This window comes from Rhagoletis pomonella, unplaced genomic scaffold, assembly GCF_013731165.1.
Source record: "Rhagoletis pomonella isolate Grant_MI unplaced genomic scaffold, Rhpom_1.0 Rhpom_scaffold_00008, whole genome shotgun sequence".
Lineage (NCBI taxonomy): Eukaryota > Metazoa > Arthropoda > Insecta > Diptera > Tephritidae > Rhagoletis > Rhagoletis pomonella.
Window position 1 is genome coordinate 43144728 of NW_023458562.1, and position 8566 is coordinate 43153293.

Consider the following 8566-nt stretch of genomic DNA (forward strand, 5'->3'; position numbering starts at 1 on the left):
TACAAGGTGGTGTTGATGGCGAATTAAATTTTCGCCGCGGTACTACTAAATGTCAAAATGATGTGTTTGTTGTAAACAAGGCGAATTCATTTTACAACAAACACATCATTTTGATATTAAGACGTACCTCGGCGAAGATCTAAATTCGCCATCAACACCACCTTGTATAAATTCGCCTTGATATTGTCCGGTGTAAACCCTAAGGGCCGGTTACTCAATGTCTGGTTAACACTAATCTCCGGTTAAACATAGTTATCGACGTTACCGACTCCCTGTTATATGCATGGAGTCGAAGTCGTCGATAACGATGTTTAACCGCCGATTAGTGTTAACCAGACATTGAGTAACCGGCCCTTAGTAAGTTCGATTTGAGGTGGTTAAAACTGAAATTAGTCAAGAACGCAGAACGTATACTTAAACGCAGTATGTATACGCAGAATTTTGTCGATTACTGGAGCCCTCAGTGATGCTTACTACAGTGTTGCCACTCATCAATGCCTTTTCATAAACTTACGGAAAAATCAAAATTCCGTAGATTTCTGCGCTGTTGAGTTTTTATACATGGCGCTTTGGTAATACAGATCGTGTCAGGTGACTCGGGTTTACGTTCTTGACTAATTTTAGCTAAACTTTTTGGTGAGGACAAGGAACGTAAATCTATAAGAAGAGACAACTCGTTATAATTGTAGCTAGTGTGAACATCAGGAGCGTCACGTCTCTTTTCATCCAGTCTAAAAACGTATTCGAGCAAAAGAGAAGGCACGCTCCTGATGTTCACGCTCGGTACAATTATAACGTGTTGTCTCTTCTTATAGATTGACGTTCATTGGTAGGAACATGGTGTTAGAGTCTTTATCTAAAGTGATAAAGGGGGAGAACAAATTGAGCACAACGTTCAATATGATCCAGGACCCGCTTTGCCAATCGGTGGAACATTGGAGCCTTCAAATTATGGGTTCTCCTTATCCGACGAAAATGATTTGCCTACGTTCAATGAAGAATTAGCCGCTTGGCTTGTTAAGTACAATATATGTCATGCTGCAGGGAACGAGTTGCGGCGAAAAATTGAGCATTTACCTTTGGATGTTAAAGTGTGTTTGCATTGTTCAACTTTGCGTTCAACATTTGCGTTCAACTCAGCGCAGGGTTGCACGAAAAAAAGTTGAATGGCTAAAAATATCAAAATATGAAAAAATATCAAAATATTCGCCATAAAAAGGTGTTTGCATTGTTCAACTTTGCATTCAACTTTTGGTTGAATGGCCTTTCAACTAATCGCTTTCAACAAAGTTGGTCGCCAGCCAACATTTAGCCATTCTACTCTTTTTTTCGTGCAACCCTGCGTTGAGTTGAACGCAATTGTTGAACGCAAAGTTGAATAATGCAAACACTGCTTTAGGACATTGTAATGCACACCGAAAGATCCTCCAACAGTAAAAATGCTAGACGTACTGCTTTTGGGAGTAAACGTAGTCCTTTTTATTGTAATGTACTCCCTTGTACTCCCAAAAAAAAATATCTGGAAATGTACTCCTTTCTTAGTTTTGTACTTCTTTTGTACTCCTTTTTCCAGCTATTAATATTTTATCATATATAGGGCATAAAATAATAACTGTAGCACAAGTTTTATTGAAAAATAAAAGGGAACTTTATAGATTTTGCGAAAAAAGTAGTTTATTGTTAATTATCCAGATTTTACTTAAATTTTATTAATAAGTTATTAAATTTTAACCTTCATTTGTGTTTACCAGCTGTAAACACTTCGAGAGAAAAGCTCAAGCGGCACGCAAGTCTTCGTCGAGCTCAAAAAATGACGGCGAAAAAAGACGCATAAAAAACTTCAGCATCAAAGACTCTTAACATACTTCGCCGACGTTTTTCTTAAGCATCTTTTTTCTCAAAATTTTTTTACGCGCCTTTTTTCGCCGTCAAAACACTAGCGCGCCTTTATTCGCGTGTAGTGACGATATCTTCTGCAACCGTCTTCCTTTTTTTAATATCTATTGCACACGAGAGCTGAAGTACCACAACTCAATTGAAGTGTGTAAAATTCAGGATATAACTTCAAAGATTGTAGCATTGGCAAATATTGAGCAAAATTTGTACAGCTTTATTCCTCTTATCTCAGACCATGTCACATTCTAGTTTTAAATATATTCATGCAACACCAACAATGCAGGCTTGTAGTTCAGAGGAACTGCAAGAGACTCAAACGTTTGTTTTACTGCAGCCGAGCCCAGTTATTAATAGTGGATAGTCTTCAAGTTTAAAGTAGCTAGGACTTACCGTTGATTTTTGGCAATTATTTGTTGATGCATTTTGTTCCATACAATGTATGTTGGACAATTTTTTCGTATGGAGAAAATGAGCAACGCCTTCCACAAAGAAATTGCTACAAAACAACGGTAAGTCCTAGCTACTTCAAAGTTACACTTTATTATACTAAAATAGAATGGGGTGCAAACTTAATACTGAGAATATAACTAAAAAGCTCAAAATTTTGATGGAGCTTTGTCGAATTTTCCTAATTTTTGTACAAAGTTTTAAATTTTGACTTACATGGTTTTTGATAGATAACGAACTACACTTTCATAAAAAATAACAAACATTAAATAAAGGACGGGTAGATGAGTTTGCAGAAAATTAACATTTGTTTTAGTTTCTATATCACATTTGTTAGATAATATTTCGATGTTACTAAATACATATGTTATATAAAGGTCGTCAGTGGCAACCCTGCGACTAGTATCAATTATCAAAAAAAGTATTACCTTACCTGCACTGGCCCTACAATTACCTAATTTTACAACTTTTTATTTATTTTGTTCATCTCGCAGAATAGATAATTAGATACCATTCGGTAAAAATTTCGCTTGCAGTAATTTCTACGTGGTAAGTGCTCCGCCACTATTTGGTTTCATAGGGATTTGGATAGCTTCCTCATTGAAGTAGTAAAGAAAATTCGCTTAAGTGCCTTTTTCGGTTAAGTGCACAAGTTTTTCGTGCAAAGAAGGATGTGCAGCTAAGCAAAATATAATGTAACCTAATCGCAGCTTATGTATGTACATACATACATACATATGTACATATGTTAATTCCAGTTAATGTGTGCCTGTTTTTCCTTTCCCTGCAAAAATCGCGACTACTCCATGCATGCATGTGAAGAGTACTCTCTAAGGACCAAGGAGTACCCAAAATTAACCACAATTCATATAAAAAATATGTACCAATTAACATTGCGATGTCCCACGGCAGGACCATACCCTGTAGGGAAACGAACTAGTGCGGAACTGGTTCGGTTCTAGTGCGTTTGGAACCATGACTAGTACGCGTTAATTCTCTTTTGCATGCTAACGACTGGCGAATTTAACATTGCGATGTCCTAGGAAGTGTCAATTGTCCCCCGTTGCATCCCTTTGGCTCTAGTTCCGAACCAGTTCTAAATTCGACAGATAAGATCTAGTTCGTTTTGTATAACTTTTTCTATAGTTCCGAACCAGTTCCAAATTCGACAGATGAGATCTAGTTCGTTCTGCATCCCCTTTTCTTTAGTTCGAAACCAGTTCCTAATTCGACAGATGAGATCTAGTTCGATCTGCATCCATTTTTTATAGTTCCCAACCTGTTATAAATTCGGCACCTTAGATCTATATTTCTAATCAGGCTTGTCGAAACATTTCCCTTTTATATTAAATATGATCGGTTGAAGGAAGGACAATGCAATCACAAATGTTTAAACGCATTTATTAAAAATTTATAAACCACATTAGTAGTAGTAGTAGTATTAAACTTAAGTAGTATGTAAAAAAAAAGTGCGTTCTGCTTAAAAGTAAAAATATTAGTTCCCTTTGCCTTACTTGTCTAAATTTAAGCACATTAATTTTTAAGTAAATTCAGTTCCTTTTAAGCTTATATGTATATGAAGTACTTCGAAAGTTTTTGTCGTACTTAACTTAAATAAGATATACAGTCAGTTAATAAAGTTTAGGTACAGCGAAAATTTTACAATACCGGCAACTATTTTTTAAATATTTTATTTTTCCCTAATTTTTTGTAAAAATATGGTTAATTCTACACCAAAACCCCAAAAATCAGAGTTCCAAACCTTATGCGAAATTAAAGAAAACTGCAAATTTCCATCCAAATATTGCAATTTACGCTCTTTAGAAAAGAGTTAAGTACGCAGTTTTTTGGCCCATTCAATTTTAGTATAACAAAGTGCACGTTTGAGGTAGCTAGCACTTACCATTGATATTTAGCAATTTTTTCTTTTTTGTTGTTTGGTAAGTCCTAGCTTCCTCATACTTGCTCTTCATTATACTAAAATTGAATGGGCTAAAAAACTGCAAACTCAACTTTTTTCTAGATAGCATAAATAGAAAGTGAATTATTTTAATGAAATTTTGCAGAATTTTCTTAAATTTTGCACAAGGCTTTGAACTTTGATTTTTGGGGATTTTTTTGTAGAATTGACCATATTTTTATAAAAAATTACCGAAAACTAAAATATTTAAAAAATACTTGCCCGTATTGTAAAAAATTCGTTGTACCTAAACTTTATTGACTGACTGTATTAAGGTAGCTGTGCTGGATTGCATAAAAGAAAGATTAATTTGTCTTTTCTTAAAGAACGGAGCTCTGGTTGCTTGCATTTTTAAATAAATTTAGTGAGAAAGTAGTAATTATTTTGACACTTTTTTAAATGCCTCTTTTTCTGCAACTGCATTGCCTTTCTCAATTGTCCTTCAGGATTAATGGTTCTTAAAAACTATACCAGCGTGAGTACAAACGTATTCTTTTGAGAGGTAGCCGCACCCTTATAAAAGGAATAAGACCCATACTTTTCAGGTCAAAATTTCAGTAGGTTGCGTCTGTATGGCCTTTTCAATTTTATAAATTATCATTATTTTTAAGTGGAAAAATAAAACTCAAAATTAATGATAATCGTTGCGCTAAAAAATAAAATCATAAAATAGTGATTATTTGTAATCCCAAAAATAAAAATCAAATAATAATTATTTCCGTTTGAGCGAAAAAATAAAAATCAATAATAATTCATAAAATAATGATTAAATGCTGATTTAAATTATTTTACTCATAATGATTATCTTCCCTGCTTTTAAAATTTAAAATAAAATAGTTTAGTGAAAGTACCACATTTCACTGCTTTTGGACTGGTGCGGAACTAGTACTGAACTAGTAATCTGGTCCACTAGTTCGTGTTTTCCCTACAGGGTATACTCCATCTCTGCATTACATCAGAGTAGCACAAAACTACTCCAACATATTAACAATCGCATTGTTGTTATATTTTTTCGTTTGTACACGCTTTTGTTCTTCACTTCACAGATGCTTTTTCGCAATTAATAAAAGCCAAAAACAAACATAAAAAATTACATGTTGCCTCCGACGGCATTCGAACCGGAACATGCTGGGAGCTAACAAATAGCAGCAAGCATCTCTACACGTTCAGCTACAGCCAGACATCCAAATGAGCTTTCAAATGCTCAACTTCAATCACATTTCGTTAAAACACGAGCAGTGATCGGGTAACAATAAGTTGGTGCAGAGACACGAGTTGGGCCGCTACAGCATGACAGAGGAACACTTTTGGAAGTACTTCAATAAACCACAAATAGATTACATGGTCCAACGATGTTTGCAGGGTTAGTACTCTAAGTACGTACATTAGACTGCATCACTCCCCATACAAAAAAAAAATCGGTACTGTTTTTCCTTTGGAATTATAAAATCTATTATATTTTAAGACGTCCACCAAAATATTTCGGATAAATATTAACATTTAAGTGAGCTGGACCGATTTGAAAATACCTCCAAAGATGGAGTTTTTATGAATAAAAATAGTTTCTTAAAGATTTTTTTTTTTGAAAAAATCACCTCAAATGAAACGGTTTAAGCCTAAAAAATTTGCGTAAATATATTTTTTAAAAATTTAAAAAAAATTTTTAACAGAATCGTAATAATGAGATTTTTGATGCTGTTTTTAACTTTTTTCAAAGATTGGTATAAGAAAAACTTGAATAACTAACTGAGCCTAAACTCTCCCGATTTAGACTTGTAAGATATCATTGGAAAGGTATTTTCTCACCCTTTTTATTTCTTTGCTGATAAACTCATTCAAAGGATGAAAGGGAAAGGTAGGATGAACGAATATCATTCAAAGTTGAATTAAGATGTGTTGGTATTTGAAAAAAAAAATATTGGTACACAAATGACTTTTTTGGCACATAAATAAAAATAGTGGGAAGTTACCTTTCTAACGAGATCCCATAAGTCTAAATCACAATAGTTTTGGCTCAGTTATTTAAGTTTTTCGTAAGTCAATCTTTGAAAAAAGTAAAAAAAACAGCATCAAAAATAATAATTATTATTACGATTACGTTGAAAAGATTTTTAAATATTTTAAGCAGAATTTTTAAGCCTAATTTGTTTTGTCATCTAAGGGCACTTTTTTCAAAAAGTTCTTTAAGAAACTATTTTTATTCATAAAAAACTCCACTTTTGGAGGTATTTTCAAAACGGTCCAGCTCGCTTAAATCTTAATATTTTACCGAAATATTTTGGTGGACGTCTTAAAATATAATACATTTTGTAACCCCGGCGGAAAAACCGCAACTTTTTTTGGTGATGCAGTCTAATGTACATATGTATGTATTTATGTACATCAGAATGCATAATACGCGAAAACTTTTTCGTCATATCAGATCTGTACCGTTCGTTCGATTTTACAAAATGAGGTATCAAATTAAAGGGCTTGGACTGTGGATGTGCAATCACTTCTCATATTTTCAAAAAGAGTTGCCACCTGTTAAAAAAATGAAATTCAAATTATTTTTAAATTAAATCACTTATTACAGTATGAGTATCGATCGAAATGGTTTTGAAAAATCTTTATTTCTTAATTGTTTGTAGGAGGGTCGCCACTTGTTTCTAAGCGCAAGTTCGGCTTAAATTAAGGAAGGAATTGAAACGTATATCCTGATATGGATGTCAGAATATGAATATAAATCAAAATTGCTTTGAAGAAACTTTATTTCCAAACTGCATGTAGAAGTATTGTCACCTGATTTTATTATAAAATTCAATTTGAAATAAGAGTATTAGATAATTTAAATATGTATCACAATACGAGTGTCAGACGAGAAGGGTTTAGCGAGGTTTTGGTTTGATAATAATTTGAATAGGATTGCCATCTGTTTGAAAAGTCGAATTAAATTAAATTATATGAAATATTGAAATATTTGCGTCAAACAAAGGTGTGTTAAGAAAAATTAAGTTTCAGCATTTATAACACTAAAGTTTCCACCTGTGTTAAAAGTTAAACTAAAATTGTTTAATAAGACAAATGAATTATTAAAGTATGGGTATAAATTGACATGGGTTAAAAATCTTTTTTTTCTTAACTTTATTTAAGAGGGTTGTTTTAGAAATTAAATTCAACTTGAATTAAGGGAATTAGGTAAAAAATTTAAATATGTATTGCAATATGTGTGTCAGTCGAAAAAGCTTTAACAAGGTTTTGGTTTTAAAATATTTTGAATTGGGTTGCCACCTGTTTTAAAATTAGAATTTATTTATAGAATACATAAGTTAAATGAAATATTAAAGCATGACGTGAAACGAAGGTAGTAAGATTTCTTTAGTTTGAATATTAATAATATTTAAGAGGGTTGCCACTTGTTCAAAAAGGTAAGCTTAAACTATCTAATAAGTTAAAGGAATTATTAAAAGTATGGGTATCAAATGAAATGGGTTTAAAAAGCTTTATTTCTGAACTGTATTTAGGAGCGTTGACACGTATTTAAAAAATAAAGTTTAACTTAATTCATCAGGCACATGAAATATGTAGGGATCACAATATCAGACGCAAGAAATTTGTTTATATCTTAACTATATTTAGGAGGGTTTCCAGCTGTTTCAGAAGTCTTAGCTAAATATATACAATAGTTAAATATATACAAAACCGAGGACGAGCACGAACGCGGAGAAGAATACTAATACGGGTTCCTTGGCTAATATAAAAAGTAATACAAATTTCTGCAGTATGAAAAGAAATAAAAATGAATCGAAGTAAATTGTTAGCAAAATTTTAAACTTTTTGATTTGAATTTTTAGCAATTTTTGGCTGTACAGGTACGCGGCTTATGAAATTTTAGTGAAAGTTTTAAACACATTGCATTACATCGATTTTTAATAAGTTTTTTCGGATTTCTACTTAAATTTCAGACCCTGGACAATTTTGTCCAATTTCTTCGAAAATAATTTTAATTTTAGATAGACACTGCCAAGTTGTCTAAAAAATGATAAAAAATGACAACACAGTGCGGCTCAATTAAAAGGTACTGTAGATAATTTATATCAATCTTTTTCTTCTTTTTATTTGATGCTGTAACCGCCTAAAAAAAAACAAGCTAAACAACAGCAAACTAGAATGAACCAGAATGAAAAATTGCATATGCCGAAAATGGCTTCGGCGTGGTGCCGGTTTTCTCCAAGCTAAGTTTAAGAAGGGATGACGGAAACTCATTCCAGAATACATCATAGG